Source organism: Triticum urartu, chromosome 3 (assembly GCF_003073215.2).
Source record: "Triticum urartu cultivar G1812 chromosome 3, Tu2.1, whole genome shotgun sequence".
NCBI classification, from domain to species: Eukaryota; Viridiplantae; Streptophyta; class Magnoliopsida; order Poales; family Poaceae; genus Triticum; species Triticum urartu.
Window position 1 is genome coordinate 466052421 of NC_053024.1, and position 17813 is coordinate 466070233.

The following is a 17813-nucleotide window of genomic DNA, read 5'->3' on the forward strand; positions in this document are numbered from 1 at the left end:
TCATCCTGGGAACGAGACCAGTGCATAACAAGATTTTTCCATTCAATGTCTTCTAAATTTAGCACAGGAGACTTCACCAGAAATTCGTTTATAGACTTTCCATCAAAGTGTGATTTCCTCAGGTAACACCGATACTGCTGCAATGCTTCCTTGAAAAGCACAAGCAAGCTTTGCTCGTCATGACTATCCAGATTGACCCTCGCCTAGTTACAACAATGTAATGTAAATCATTGATGTGTTCAATCAACAGAAAATAGGAAAATAATAGCCATGAATAATAGCACTTACACGTAAGTTGGACAGGAAGATGTGAAAATGGTGTTTGTCTTCACAATAATCTTCCCATGATGGGAATATATGCACGTAGTCCCTAACAACATTGAAAGCATTGTCTTTTAAACTGGGAATAAATGGAATGGGGTTCCAATCTGCAGGAATTGGCCATCTCTGCAGTTGGGATAGGTCTTCGGCCGGTGGACTTGCTGTACTTTTTGCTGGAGTGGGATTTTTCTGTGGTACAGCTGGTGCTATGGCAAATGAAATCGGTATACCTTTTGCTGGAGTGCAGGTCCTGTGTGGTGGGGCTAGTGGTGTGGCCAGTGAAGTATGGGCACAGTCTACTGGAGTCGGTCCTATCTTTTGTGTCAATGGTTGTACAACCAATATAAGTGGGGTGTTGTCTGATTTCTCTGGCACCACCACGTTTTTCAAGGACTTTGCTGGTGCTCCTTCAGGTTCGGCAATCACCCTCTTCCTTTTTGATGTCTAATGCACAAGAACATCATTTGAGTGGGAAAACATGGTATGATGAAAGATGGAATATGTATTGATAATGGATGGGCATGGCATCTCGACATATATGATGAGTAAACTAAGCAGATGGCGGTGCAACAAAGTAGAAGAAATGCAATACAACATATGAAAGATACCCGCAATCAATAAAACATTGCCAAATTAGAACATGCACCTTGATGGGTGAACAGGACAGGTCATCTGCCTTTGACTCCTCGCAGTTAGAATAGTCATTAGGATGATATTCTGAACAAGAATCAACAGGTGGGGAGCGTATGAGTTTCATTGCATCCAGAATGGCACTCAATGCGTTGGTGCCAATTTTGTAAGTCATTGCAGTGTTTAGCTTCAAGAGTGGACTGCTGCTAGTGCGACACAAAGCAGCTACACAGATCATAGTGTAGATATAACGGGAAAACCTTAAGCATCAGAGTAAAATCAGCAAAGTGGAACTTGCTGGAATATATGTGCTAGTATTGCCGGTACGGATAGAAAGGCTTTGGATACCAGCTCTCTTCAAGTGAAGGTGCGGTACTGTTAATATCAATGTAACTCTCAAAGGCAACACAGCTCCCCGCATTTCCTTGCTATTCTTATAGGATTCAAGGGTGCAGGCCACTACAAATCCTATTCCTATGTTTACAAGATCCTATGAATCAAAGAGGCTCAAAGTGTCCATCACAACCGACCGTGTAGACCTCCAAATGTCCCTGCTCATCTTCAGTACAAGGAACATACTGTACTACTATCATCCTCCCTCCGTTCCAAAATATAAGACTTGGTAGAGATTTCCACTATGGATCACATACAGATGTATCCAGGTACATTTTAGAGTGTAGATTCACTCATTTTGCTCCATATGTAGTCCATGGTGGAATCTATACAAAGACTTGTATTTAGGAATGGAGAGAGTACATATTAAAGAAGAACAGAAGAGGAACATGGTAAAGAAGAGCAAGCAGATTTTGGATAACAAAATGTTGGTTGCGTAGTGCCCACACATGATGAACCAGAGCGCATTAAGAATGCAACTCCTAGCTGTCTCTCGACCATTTCAGGCGGTTGGATGAAGATCCTACGTCTCCCAACCCTTCTTCTTCCCCGTCTCTGATTCTTCCCATACAGAACACCGCACGGGCCGCCGGTCGGACCACCGGCCCCAACCACCTGTGTTCCTCCGCCACCCCCACCCCAACCCCCACCCATGTCGAGTTTTCTTTGTTCGGCGAGGCCCCACAACCACCCGAGCCCCTTCGATAGCACCGGCGAACTCCGGCGAGCTCTGAAAAATCGACTGACCCAATTTTGAAATTTAGTCTACTGTGATTTAACTAGTGTGGAATATAAAAGGGGAAAACCATAAGCATTGCGAGTATGGTGTTGAGCGTGCCATGGCGGATCTGAAGGTGCAAACCGGACAAAGGCAACTTCGCAACCAAGACAAGAAATCAGAGTAAAGCAGTGGTGATCTATTTTCTTGCTGCGATAAATAAGTTGAGCAGATACGAAAGAGTACCGCCTCTGGTGCGGCACCGTGTAGGCATCTGCTGAGAATTTTACGGTGCTGCGGTAGCGATGGCTGTCGGCGGTATGGAAGCAGATCTAGGAGAGTAGACGGTGGCGGCAGGGCGCGGTGGACGAGACGGTCGTAGGAGCGGCGCCGGCAAGGTGGACGACGTCGGGGATGAAGCGAGAGGATGGGATGTAAGGGTCCCGGTCCAAAGCCGTGGATGAGAGAGGTCGATCTCTTGTAATGGATGGCGGCATCGGGGTATCATCTCCGGCATGGTGGAGGAGGACGGCGGTGGATGGGGTGGCGGATGGCGGCGGACGGAGGAGGGTGGGGTGGAGAGGGTGTTTTGGCGCCCACGGAGTACGAATGGGGAAAAGGGAGATAGAGAGGAAGGGGGAACCATGTATTCAGGGCGCGCTTGTCTCAAATGCGAGGAAATTTACAAACTTAGCCCCCGTTTCAAATTTCTACTACATCACAGCAACACTAGTCGGTCGGGGATAGGACGGTAATCTCGCATACACCGAATATTTGCCAACGAGAGTTTGTTTTTGGCGCCCACCGTGTATGAATATGAATCGGGGAGGGAGTCGATTTCGGCCGAGGACACACTGTGTTTTGGCGCCCACCGTGTATGAATCCGGGTGAGAGGCGGTTACGTCACGTTTGGGTGAAATTACAAACCTACCCCTATCGAAACTTATAGAAATCCAGCATATAGGCTTTGCATGGCAGGGATAGGCAGCAGTGATTTCCATCTCGTAGATTTTGGTTCCGGGCGGTTACTGCGACTTTCCCCGCTTCGTTAAAATTTTGCAGAGTGCATGTTTACCGTGCGAACTCAATTCGAATCCCGTTTGTATTCTATTTTTTTTCGGGCGGGATCCATTTTCAATTGGAATTACATTCTATATACATCATTTTTTATATATACTTTCAAAAGCACAACACCATTTATACATAAATATGGTTTACAAATGGCATGATCCCAGATTCATAAGGTTGTATCCATCAATTTGGATTTTCAAATATTTGAAACCACTTTATGTTGAAATCCAATGTATGCATTCCTCGCTAACTGTCTCCAATTAATGTGTGTTTCATGCGGGTTTTTTTACATCTCAAACATGTATAATGTGTTTCACACACGCAACATATAGTGTAATCCCGTTTAGACATTAATTGCATATAAACCATGCTTTGTTTGTAATTGAAGAATCGATGGATCACCAATATTGATAAACTATATAACATTACACGTGTGCCCAAATTCAAATGAATATGCATGTTTGATACACCAATTTGCGTTATGATATTATCGATGTCGTGATCTCCAGTTTAAATATTTGAATCCCCTTTAATCCAGATATTCGTCTCATATAGCTATCACTCATGCTTATATAGGACTATCTCTCTGGACCTATACGCGTTCATCGTCTCTCAGGTATCTGTCATGCTACCTGTATGTCGACAATGATCTTTTATCTTCATAACACACTGACGATACTCTCTCCCTCGACCTTCATCACTCTATCTCTCTCTAAGTATATCTCGCTCCCTGCTATGTGTCTCTAACTATGATTCTCCATGTGGAATCTCTTTATCTCACACAAACACAAAACTTTGTCTCCCGGGGTCTCATTTATCTCTACTATTCCCATGTGTGCCACTCGCACACCCCTCATACAGAGATGTCTTTCGCTCCTTAGATATGAGAACCTACGACTCTTCCTCATCAATATCTCTTTCTCACACACAAACACAAACTCTGTCTCCCAGGGTCTCATATTTCTCCATTGTTCTCTTTTATGTCGCTCACACACACCCTCTCTCCCTAGAGATATCTTGCGTTCCCTCGTATGTCTCTCTAGCTATCACTCTCGTTGTGAAATATCTTTCTCTCTCGCAGACACAAAACTCCATCTCTCTGGATCTCATTTCTCTCTGATATCTGTTTGTATGTGACTCACACACACCCTCTCTCCATCTCTCTCACACCCACACACATAACCCAGCCTTCTGATCCACTCGACTCCTATCTCTAACGCACGCTAGCTAGCATCTTTATCTTTCTATTTATCTGTTTCTCCATCAGCCTTCTTTCTCGCCCTCACTCTTGATTCCTATCACGCACACTACATATGTTTCTCTCTACAAGCAGTCAAGTGCCCTCCCACACACATATATAACTTCATCATTTGAACCACCCGACGGTCATCTCCAACACCCAAACTAGCGGATGCCCCTCTAGCTAGCATCTCCATCTCTGTATCTATCTGTAGTTTCTCCGTCAACATTTCTTTCTCGCACGGAGTCTTGCTTCCTATCACCCACACTATATATGTCTCTCCATACATATGCATTTATAGGTTGGTCTCTTTTGCACAATCGTTGTGCCTCACTCCCTCTGCTCGCCATAGATGCATGCTCCAGCCCACGCCACTATCTCTTAAAGACAAAAACACATGCTCAATTGTCGGGACTTCTTCCATGCATTCTCACATGCATGCATATTGTCATACCGATCCGTCTCTCCCATGTCGTTGATCTTATGTCTTATGTCTTCTTTCTTTTATCTCGATCATGCGCGCGCGCACACACACACATCCCACGTATACATGTATACCTCTCACGCATGCACGTTCAAGGTCTCTATGTCTCCATACGTAGTTAATTACCCTCAATCCTAACGCCACATCGAATCGTTCTCCTCTTTTGTGCACATAACTTCCGCCTGGATGGGTAAAACACACACTCACACTTAACAATCTCCTTCTAGCTACCCCCCCGCCTCTCACTCTTCCCCTATATCCCCAAAACCAATAAGACCATCCCTTAGTTTAATTCCCGCCTACATGCACCATCGATATATAGTAGTCTTCCTCGGTGTCTCTCGAACAAACACGTTCTCTCAAAGTCGACTCCTCTCACGCGCACACACCTTCTCTCCCCTCTCTACGGGCATTTTCTCTCTTGCACCCCATCGTTGGTGGCCTCTGCCATACACATCACCTCTCTATGATGAAAGCCATGCACACTTAAATTATATCCTCCACAGAGGACCCCGCGACACACACACACACACACATGCACGCACCCCCCAACACACACACACACTAAGACTCCATCTCTCTCTCTCTCTCACACACACACACACAAATACACACACACGCAAGCACGCACGCCCCCCCCCACACACACTAAGACTCCATCTCTCTCCCTCTCTCACACACACACAAACTAAGACTCCATCTCTCTCTCTCTCTCCTCTCTCTCTCTCTCTCTCTCACACACACACACTAAGACTCCATCTCACACACACATGCTCTAGCGGAGCATTTGTTCCTACCACCCTTCATCCAACCTTACCCGTATGATAAAAAATCACCTTTATTTACTTGCATAACATGGACAAATTCCACTTTACTTTAGTAGTCAGCAAACTTATCATCTGTACCCTTATAAAAAAATGAGTTGGTGGTGATGGTGTGCCTGCCATCTTGTAATACAGACCATATGATCTATATCTGAGGATAGAAAGCAAACTATGATAATTTTACAAAAGATACCGGCACCTCTCTCCACATCATTATCTCTCACAACCTCATTGCTCAGCAATTAAAAAAGGAATAAGTCTCTGGAACAATCTAGCATGCATGGTGGCCGCTGCCGCCTGCCGGCGCCGTCCATCCCCATGCCTCCACCCATTCCGACCACCAGTCACCACCACGCTCCACTCCTCCTCGCCTTATCTCTCATCTTTCATTTTTTTGATGACATTCTCGAGATACCAGTTTTCCGATAAAATTCTTGAGATGTCACTAGTTTTTACACATGGGATTACTCCTGCATGGGTCAATCACAACAGGTGTTCCATAAAAAATGCATATTGATGTTCCGTGCAATGCACGAGAATCTTGCTTGTAATTATATAACGCAAATCACGAGCAGTAAGTGACATTTTTTGACACAACCACGTTAACATGGCCATGTAAATCACTAGCTAAAGTAAATACCATTATAATTATATCCCGATGCAAAAGGTTGAGTACATGTCCGAAGAGTAGAGTCGCACACACGCACTCTGTCTCTCAGAATCTCTCTCACACACACCAGTTACGTGACGCCCACTTAAGCAGACACGTATGTTACAATTTGTGCACCCGCGGGTACACGTAATGCTGCGCATTTATTTAAGCTGGAAGGCGAACCCAAACAGTAGCTGCATTCATTCCCCTCCTGCTTCCTCTTCTCTGGCCGCCGTCACCCGGTAGCCATGGGCCGGCCGAAGGTAACAACATACGCCATACTCCCGCCGGAGCGGCGCTTTAATATGGAAATTTTAGTGGTCATGCATGCATCTTTTTGTGCTAGCACTCCTATACTCCCTCCAGTCCTTTTTAGTTCGCATATAAGATTTGGCTGAAGTCAAGCCTCGTAAAGTTTGACCAACTTTATAGAAAAAAGTATCAACATTCACAATCTGAAATCAATACCAATAGATGTGTGATGACTTAAAGTTTCATATTGTATAACTTTAGCATGACAGATATTGATATTTTTTCATATAAATACGGTCAAACTTTGTGAAGTTTGACTTCAGAGAATTCTAACATGCAGAGTAAAAAGGACCGGAGGGAGTATAAGGGTTGACCGGTCGCTTCCCGCGGACGTGCGCGGGCGGTGGAAGAGGAAGGATAAGGGAAGCGGGCTGTGGAGTAACGTTTTTTTACCACAATTTCTTAGGAAACTGAGTGCAATAATTGAGTAATTTTGCAAACTACCAGTACTACACCTGAAACGGTTCAAAACCTATACTCCCTTGCCAGCGCGCGTGCTTCCCGCGTGAAACGGTCAGCGTCCCCCTGGAGCGTCAGTGCCGCATTAATGCCCGGCCAGAGCGGAGGCGACCTCTCACTGGCGCCGGCTTTGAAGTGGCGCGACGGCCGAGAGAGCACCGCTTCCCGGTGCACGCGACTGCTCTGCGTCGAGGCTGGATCCATGGGTTAGAGTTAGTTTGAGCTAGTTGGGGCTCAAATAGCCCTAAACTATCCAAGCATGAGGGTTTAAATTGGAGCAAGTTGCACCGAACCCACCGAAAAAACTATCCCACCCAAGAGGTACTAACTGGAGATAGTTCTCATTGGGACCACTGAAAAATCACTTTTCTCTCTCCATGAAGTGCATTTATTGTCAATCTAACCCTGTCACCCAAACACCTCTTTGGCTACAGTTAGTTCAGGGTTAGTCATGAGTTAGTCTAACCTCTAGCTAAGTTAGAGTATCAAACAAGAGCAATATAGGACATGCAAGTTGCTCAAAGCATACAGGCAAATTCGTACGTGAAAGGATTTTTTCTTTTTGAAAACGGAACGTGAAAGGAATTTTTTTAGAATGCTCTTGGCATGTCGCTAAAATGTGATAGTTAACTGACCTCAATAGTCGGCAGAAACGCCAGCCCGCCGCACTTTGATAGAGACGAGGAGGGAGAAGCGATACAGGCTGCTGGATTACTAGAGATAGGTGTCGCACGGAAGCCAAGAAATATGGTGATAGCGTGGGTTAGCCATGTACTAGTATGATACTACACTGGGCTGCCGTGTTTTGTACTCTTCCAGTCCACTGTGGAGATGATTGGTTAATTTTATATCGCTAAATAATATTAAATATTATGAGTGCAGACGCTCCACCACGAGGTTCCTTGCTCCTTCTCGGTCGTCTGGAATCTATGTTCTTCCACTCTATTTTTTTACATGAGCTTTGTTCATCCTTTTTCCAACACGCGAGACATCTAGCATCAAGGTGCACGTGTTATGCAAGGATAGTTCCATCTATATGAAGAACACGTGGGACTGGAACTACGAGACGAACATGTACCCAGGAGTGGACGTACGAACCTGAGTAATGTAGCGCAGTAAGTGAAGTAGAAAGGCACAAATGGTATGAACATGCGTGGCATATAGGGTGTGTTTGGTTGCGTTCTCGTCTCAGCATAGTTGCTCCATCTTCATGCATGCTCAACTCAACACCCCTCTTCATGCATGCTTCTAGTGTATTTGTGCTAAACTAGTGTGGACTCTTGCACCCTCCATACACTCTACCAAACACCCAAAAGTAGGTCGAGAAGGGAACTCTTGGGCGGCATTTGTCTCTTACTACGTACTACCACTAAATGTTGTACGTGCAATGCACGGTGATGTTATGGAGTATGTGCATAAGTACTCTACTACTACTATATTAGTTGGAGGCACATATTAACTTTTATATTTGTTTACGTGAATGCCCCGAGACCTTCCAACTAGACGTGTCTTTGTCTCCAGGTCACACTTTGTATCGTTCATACCACTAAGTACTACTACGTGTGGTCTCCGACTCAGAAGTGGAAGAAGTGGAGACGCTCTACCACGCTGTTTTTTTTACGCTGGGCTCTACCAAGCTGTTCATGTCCCACTCCTTTCGCTGACGTGTGGGACATCCAGCACGTGCCGTGTTTGGCACCCTTCGTCGTAAGAGTTGAAACGCTAGCATTCATCAGAAATAAAAAATAATTATAAATCGGCAGTGATACTATTTTTTTTGCAAACCAATCAGCAGTGATACTATACCACGCGGTTTCCTTGCTCCTCGATATCGAAAAGAATACTTCCGTTCGCCAACATGTGGGACGTCAACCATCCTGGTCCACTTGCCATGCACGTAGAACTCCAAGGGAGTCACCCAGGTTGTCGCGCCGCAGTATGACTAATTAGCCGTCAAATCACAGGCCCACTTCCCACTTTGAAGTTGCTTGGACGAAGGAACCATCATGATTTCGTTGAATTCCGCTTCTTGAAGAAAACTACTGTACTAGCAGTACTGCTAGCTACAGTAGTTACTCCAACAGAGGCCTCCTTTCGTTCATAGGATAGGAATATGAAAATCATAGGAAGTGAGATGACATGCATCTCAATTCCTATAGAGAAAGAGATGCCATTTGATGCTTAGGATAGGAATTTTTCCATTTAGTCTAGGCCAATGTACTGGTAATTTGCTCTAAAAACTACAGTAGTAACTAGTAGTACTGGTACATGCTCGTACTCAGACACACACACACTAACTACTAGTACTACTACTTCTCACATGCTGGCCAGACGCCGTCGTTCTCCTTCCCGGCTTTGTCGGCGACACCCCACCGTGCTTGGATCTCTGCCGACCTCTCCGCAGCAGCGCGTGCGTCCTTTTCTTTCTTGTGGCGGCAGACCTCTCTTTTCTTGAGTGCTTTCTGACTTTTCCGCTCCCTCTATGCGGCTTTGGCCGCCTCTTGCTCTACCGCCCATTCGGCCTTGGCATCTTCAAATTCCTCCCACATAGTTGTGAGGTCGCGAGCGGCGATGAACTCGGCACGGCGGGATGCCATCGCTTCCCTACCATTTTGTGTGCGGTCGTGGGCGGCGAGGAACTCGGCGCGGCGGGATGCCATCGCTGCCTTACCGATTAGTGTGCGGCGCGGTGGCATGAACGACGCTTGGTGAGAGCTCTGGGGTGGAGTGGCCGGACAACCGTATAGTGCATTGGTTTGTCAAGAGCTCAAGGACAGAAGACGAAGCAAATTTGGATTCCCCTTCAATCCTGGTCATTTATTACCGAGTAAGATGCATTGGCGGTCATCGAACTTGTCTTGATAGCTCACTTTGATCATTGTATACGAGATATGGTGATTATACGGTCACTGGCTCAGCGTATAGCTCCGTATTTGTCTGGTTGACCAGTCAAACAGTCTGCATGCACCTCATCAGCTCGTGTTCTTTATCTATCTACGCGGGCCTACCTGTCAATGGAGAAAGAAATATTGTAAAAACCAAAATTATGCTAGAGTCCGGACCGCTTCCGGAGCCCGCTCTCACCGCCTTGGCCCCTCAAAACGCCAGCTGCCCGCCGCATGCATGCATAGCAAGTAGTACTCCTTATGTGGAGGAGAGAGAGGCATTGACAAAGTGAAGGAGTGGGCTCTGCAAGAGCCTGTCTCTACATGTGCTCCTAGGTATAAAAATAATTCTAAAAAAAGGCATAAAAACAATTGTGTCTTAAAAAAGAAAGGTAAAAAACATTTGAGAGGAAATAGATAGAGAGAAAGTGAGAAAAAGCTGTAACCTGGGCATTACATGAGGAAGGAGGGAGTGGTGCACATGCCAAGTTCACTGGGCTGCCGTGTTTCACACTCCTCCGTCGTAACAGTGGAGACAATAGCTTTCATCAAAAATAAACAATGAATACTCGTTGCTCGTCCACTATATCGGAAAGAATACTTTCATTCGCCGACATGTGGGACGTCGACCATCCTGGTCCACCTGCCATGCACAAAATTATCCTGGTCTATCCCGGTCGTATCGCAGGCCCAACCTTTCCCACTGTAAGTTGTTCGGACGAAGGAACCATCATGACTTCGTTGAATTCCGCTTCTTCAAGAAAACTTACTGTACCCGCAATACTACTACCACACGCGAAGACTGGATGGCACTGTACCACATCATATCACTGAAACCCACTAGGGCAAACTAGCCCGCCTTGGTCATCTATTTTGGAACGGAGGGAGTACGTCTCTGCACTGCTATGATTTTGTGTTGCACGTCATATCACTGAAACCCACTAGGCCAAACTAGCCCGCCTAGGTCATCGATCGCTAAGCCTACAATTTTAGGAGCTTGGGCTATTGGTCGATCGACGAGGGATAAGTATAAGCGTACCACGAGCTCATCAGCCCCAACGTTTCTCTTCGGTGAGTGTTTTGCAAGTACTATAGCTCGCACAGTAGCTAGCCTACTAACACCAAGAATCATCAAACAAAGCCCTGCTGATATGATAAACAGTTCAAACTTACATCTAATCATGCCATATATTACATCAAAAGCTGGTGAGGATACATTTGTTTCCATAACTCGGAGAGGGTTCGCATGATTCATCGCATGATTCACTATCAAACAAAAGTAGCAAGATCACCCACACAAGACAGTGCACTAGCCCTAAGATGGTTTGATAACACGCATCCGTTCTGGTAATTAAACACAGGGCAATGCAAACTACCCTGAAGGATTAGCCCGATCAACTATTTCTTGTCATCGATCTCTCGAGAAATGACCACAGCACGAACAACGGAATGGGGATCGATTTTTGGGGCGATGTCCGCAGGACTGACCGTGACATCGGAATTGATCTCTGGGGCGATGTCCACAGGATGGACAGCGACATCAGAATCGATCTCCGGGGCGATGCCAACAGGACGGGCCACGACATCGGAATCATCAAGGGCGTCCACCGGCACCTGCACAACCCTAACATATTAGCAAGCACATTGTAAATAATCAAAAACCAAAACTATGGTAATAAGCCATTATTTTTTACCTTGTGCAGCTCACCAGGGGATCTCATCCCTCCGGGGGCCATCTCCTCGTCCTCGATGGGGGCCATCACCTTGCCAGGGGAATACTGCTTCTCAACGGTGACTATCTCCTCAAACTCGGTCTTGAGCCTCACATAGGTGGCAATCAGAGTTCCTGCGGTAGGCACGGTGGGGCCCTTGCCGTTCTTCCAACTTCCTTTGAGGAGTTCGTCCGCCAACGTCCTCAACTCTTTGGCCAATGCTTGTTTCTTGGAGTTCTTCGTCTCCATGGGTTGGCCCACCAACATGGTCAACTCCTTGGTCGGTGCTCGCTTCCTGGAGATCGCTGTCTCCAGTGGGTTGTCTGCCGGCAACTCTTTGCCTAGTGCTCCAGGATCCATCAATGAACTAACAAACAAAAAGCAATCGAAAGGAAACCACAATCGCAATGAAAACGGGAAAAGAATAGGATGTGAGAATCGGTCGGTGCTTCACAAAAAGAAGATTCTTGGAATGAAAGCAGCATAACTGATTCGCCCACCTTTCCTTCGTCGGTACAGAAGAAAAATGGCAGAAGTAAGTAGCCTGGAGTGAGGTTTTCTTCAAGAAAGGGAAGAAAGGGCTTGAACGAGCGTTCCAGTGAAATGATGGTCGCTTCGTCCAGTCCAACTTGGAGGCCACCTTACCACTGCTGGTAAAGGTGTGGGTTTTGTGATATGACGGGTCATGACGGCCACACCGGGGTTACAGGTGAGTCTCGACTGTAGTACCTCGCTGTGATTTGGTGGATGGCACGTGGGCCCGGATGCTTTGAAATGTCCCGCATGTAGATAGAGCAGTTAGTCATATAGGAGTGCTCAATATTGTGCACCGCGACCAAGGCGGAGAGGAAAACGAGAGAACTACGTAATTAATGCATGAGTTTAATTAGGGTAGTTTTGTAAAGTACGAGATACATTCCTCCAATCGCAAAATGCCTTGGTTCATGAGATTTGAGATTTGATCCCTATAATCCGGAAGGGAGGGAGTACTGCACACGGTGTAGTCTAGTCACTTGTTGAAATCTCTAGAAAGGCAAATACTCCTTTCCGGTTTACAGGGCTATACTACTCCCTCCGTCTAGGTGTTTAAGTCATCTTAGGCTAGCCATAGTGGGAGTAACTTAGCTAGTAACATAGCACACTCCAAGAATTTTTTGCTTATGTGGCAAGTAATTAATGAGAGGTGGTAACATAATATGCTACTGTAACATAGCGCTTTTCAAGATAAGATGAGTCTACAAGCTAATAAATGAAGCCATCTAAAATACTACTATTATGTTACTTTGCATTATGAAGGTAGTAATTTAGGCTAGTGTCATATGCATGACACTAGTCTAAGTTACTCCCCACTATGACCAGCCTTACGAAAACCAAATAGTCCCAAAACACTTAGGCGTGGTGCATTAACTTCTACCTTGTTTCTTGTTTCTTGACATATCAACCAATAAGAGATGAGAGGTGTGCATGCTTTTAATGACTTGCAATGCTATTAATTAGCAAATAAACATTGGTGACCCCAGGAGGAAACGGTGCTAAGCGTGTGGACCTATGCAGAATGAGTATCAACCAATGGATAATGGAGTTTCATTGTTAAACAATAGAAATTTTGTCTCATGCAAGAGCCTGGCTAGTACTCCAAGGAACCGCACCACGCGAGCGTTCGCAACTGCCACATTCGGGTTGTGCTTGGCTCTTCGCCTCTTCGAGAAGACGAACAATAATGATTACTCCTACTTCTACAGTATCGAATGCACTACTGCATGTCCGTCCACCTCGTGCGGGAGGGATAGCGAAAGCTTCAACTTACTGCTCCTGCCTTTGCGTCCATGACAGGTGGGCCCAACAGGTGGTTGGCCCTCCTGTCATGCAGCCAAAGGCAGGTGCAGTTAAGGCATCAGAGCTTAGTCCGCGAGGGAGAGGGCGTTGTAGTAATGAAATTTCTCGGTCTTGTACGAGTTGACGAAGATAGGGGTTGCTTGCTTGCTAGGGGTGCTCACTACGTATATATAGGCCGAAGCCTCCGCGCTTGCTTGCTAGGGTTGCTCTATTCACACACTCTCATCCTCTCCAGATTTAAACAAGATAGGGGTAGTAACACTGTCTTTCTCCCTTCAAAAAACACTGGCTTTCTATCCTCACCGCTGGTTACAGATCCGGACGTATCCCCCTCCGCCGGTGAAGGGGAGGAGGGGCAGCGTTTAGGCCGTCATCGACAGCGAGGGAGGAGACCCACTGCCGGCCGCACCGTTATCAGTGGCCGAGCGCCGGTGCGGGAGGTCCTCCGATCCCTTCGTCGTTGCATGTGGGCGGATCCGGCCTCCCGCCGCCGACCTATCCACATCCCGACGACCTTCAAGTATATCTTTGTTCGAAACCGCCTTAGCTCTACTTCCCCAGCTCGCTACATCGCTGCATGTGCATCATTTTCTACCTCTCATCCCCTCTCGATCGGATGGTCCAACGTCACATATTTTTTTTCTTCTATTGTTAGAGGTAAAGCTACTTCATGGAGTCGAATCTTGTACTCCCTCCGTCCGAAAATACTTGTCATTGAAATGGATGTATCTAGATGTATTTTAGTTCTAGACACATCCATTTTGATGACAAGTAATTCCGGACGGAGGGAGTACTTGGTTCAAACAAGAAATAAAGTGGGGGTGGGGGAATTTAGTATGTACATCCAGTGGCGGAGCTAGCACAGGATCATTGGGAGGGGTAATGGCAAAATATGGCTTTATGAAGGAGTAAAAGTCCCTATTTTTCTCAATGTATGCCATCTTAAAAAAATTCTTCACAAAAGCTACCAGGTTTGGGGGGGCCACAGCCCCCTCAGCCATACACATAGCTCCGCCTGTGTGTACATCAGACTTGGTACAAACAGGAAGGAAAGGGGGTGAAAGTAGTACAGACTGGTCATCCAACCGGTCTCTTGGTCGAAAAGGGAAATATAGGGGTAACGCTGTACACAGTGGTATGACCAGGACTAGATTTGCTATCCACACATAGGAGTAGGTGGCTGAGTGAACAAAAATGGGACCAACCCAGATATGTTTCTTGGATGTTTGTTTCTCGGGGCAACAAACTATGAATTGCCACTTTATGCCCCTGTTTACGTACATGGTGCTGGACTGCTGGTGCACCCACTGTTATAAGCCATGACAAGTTTAGCCAAATGTTTTTGCTTGTAATTGTTTGAGACTCTGACTGTTTCCTCTGTGCCTTTTTGTGCAAACAGGGATATCCAATTCACCTAGTTGTTGTTGTGACCTTTTGGTGCACTGCACAAAACTCTTCTTAAAAGAAGTGACTTTTGTGCTGTTTAACTAGAATGTCAGAATGGAACAGTTGGTTCATTTTGGTGGAACTGCACAAAGGGAGATCTGTGTTCCAATCCTCATCATCCATATTGGCGCCATAACCTTCCTTTAGGTAAGAATGATATTTAATGCATGTGTTCATCTCTATTTTCCGACTGCCATGAGAAAATAATGCTGTTTTTACTAGTACACTTGTACTCCCTCACTGACAAAACCAATTCTGAATTAGAAGGCCAATCATGTACTTGGTTTCACCAACTGGTGAGGAGAAAGAGAAACAGAGCATGAAGAGGAAGAAGAAGAAGAATAAACAGTGCCAAGGCGATCTTGCTGAAGCCAGAGGCCTCAGTCGAGGCCATTCAAGGGCTCCGGCAACGACTACCTTACATGTGAGACGATCCTCCAGGGAGCCCTTCCACTTCTGCTGTCTCACTTAATTAATCAGGAGTACTTAAGTACCACTAATTTATTACTGCCTAATTTTCCTGTTGAAGTTAAACAAATCTTTAGTAGGACCCTATGCTGAATCATGTACGTGTGTATGTTTGTCTATGGAGGTGAATCATGTGGTGGAGCAGGGAGGGAATATTATTAGTGTCATGACATAATAGTGCTATTGTTTTGCATGTCAATTTATTGCCATTGGTTCAATGAGGCAATGTTTTGCATATTGTCCATCATGAATTTGATGCTACTGGTTGAGTAATATGCTAATGTCTTCATATCCTTTCTCACTAAGCTAATGAAGGTTTCATCATACATTAAATGGAACTACACAAGACAATACAATGAACTGTATCCCAGCCAGTGCTTTAACTCTGCTGGAAGTTCTTGATAATCTTTCGATATAATCTCAGCACTGGTAAACAAGAGTGATTTCAACCATACATTTGAAGTGCACAAAAATATATACTATTGTGTGATTCTAGTGAGTGCTTTATCATCTCTTATGGGACTACATGAATAAGCTTTTTTCTCAGGTTGGTACGGGCCCAAGGCCTTCATCCATATTAGTTTGCTTTCATCTCTATTTGTATCGTGCTACTGTCATGAGAAACTCCTTTATCTTTGCAACCTATGATAAATGGCAATGCTTTGAGTGTTGAGTTGAGCTAATTGGCACTGATTAAATAAACTAATACCTCTCTTTAAGCAAGACTACTATGTTGCTAACTTTACCCATTAAGATAATGAGGGTGCTTCTATTTGTTAGTGTATGTTTCATAAACTAGTCCCACTATTACAGTAATCTCACTCTCTCAATATATGTGCCAACAGGGATGCTCGATTTTGGTGGAACTGCACAAAAACTTTAGGTGCTTCATTGCCTCGACAGCTTCCGTCCTTTCCTGTCAGTTGCTAAACTCCGCATGCTTTCTTCCTTTGCTGTCAGTCGCTTGGCTTATATCGGCTTCCAGTCAAAGGAAATAGTAATTGATATGCTACCTCACACAGGTTGGTACTGGTCTTTATCCTGATTATTGTGCCTGTCATATGTATTGGTAATTTGGTATTGTGCTACTGTTTGCCGATTTCATAAAGGAGTAATTTGGAGCCTGAACTCATAAGCAAATCATTACATCGGGTGATTTCAGTAGAACTGCACAAAATGATCAGATGGACAGGTACTTATGCTGCTGATATGTACTCCAAAGTTCACTCAGACAAGCATCGATGTTGACAAGAAGTGCCTATATTCATTCGAGTATCAACCGGCGTCAACCAATTGTCAAACTCCAAGTGTTAGGAGAGTGAACACCAAAAATATTGCTTGGTGCATAGCCCAGAAAAACACAGTCCAGTCTTTGGTCCCAACTTGTGCCTTTTGGTTATCGACACATATGGTAGCGAACTATATGGCAAGGAGTCTAAAGATTCTAGACAAGTTGGTTGACACGTATATTCATCTAGCACTTAATCAGTCTGCACGCCAAGGATGCTCCATTTTAGTTGAACTACACAAAAAATTTGGGTGGTTCATTTTCACAACCGCCTCCTTTCTCGTCTTCAATGTAGAATTTTGGCGAGATATAGGACCAAGATAACCCAGTAAACTGGTTGGATGAAAGTAGTGGCCAAGTTTCTCAAACCTCCCTAGGCACAAGGCCACTATTTGAGGATAAACCTAGAAGCAAAGTTCAGATTGTCTGTGCTGCCTCTTATGTACTCGAAAGTTTGCTCGTACAAGAACTAATTTTAGCAAGAAGTACCTCCCATTGAACACCATTTACCAGTCTATACCCTAGGTAATTAAAGTTCATCCATGGATCATATTGGCTGTGATCTCAATCATTTGGATGCATAAACATACTGAACATGCGTATATCTGAATCTTTTTGTAAATTATGTATGAATATTGTCATGTGATCTATCAATCATTTGGATGCATAGATATGCTGAGCTTGTGTATATATGAATCTTTTGAGTTGTTGATTGTGAATGTTGGCTATGGATACGAACGTGTCCTGTGAACCTGAGTTTGATATGAATGTTTACCTTTTCTGTTGTATTTGTGTGTGAACTTGTTAGTATGCCTACTGTGGGGTATAAAACACATGTCTCTTATAAAAGTAATGCCGTGTCCAATTTATGTTTTCCCTTCTAACCACCGCGGCCGTGCTGCCGCGCACCCGAACCAGTGAAGTTTCCCAGTCCTCTCCATCCGCGACTCCACTACAGCTTAATAAATAGTAACGTCTTCGGTTTTAGCCCGATTTTCCGTAGATTAACTAGGAAAATCTCTTCTTCTTAATTAATCGACGAGGCAATTCTTTTTCCTCTGTTTCGGAAAAAAA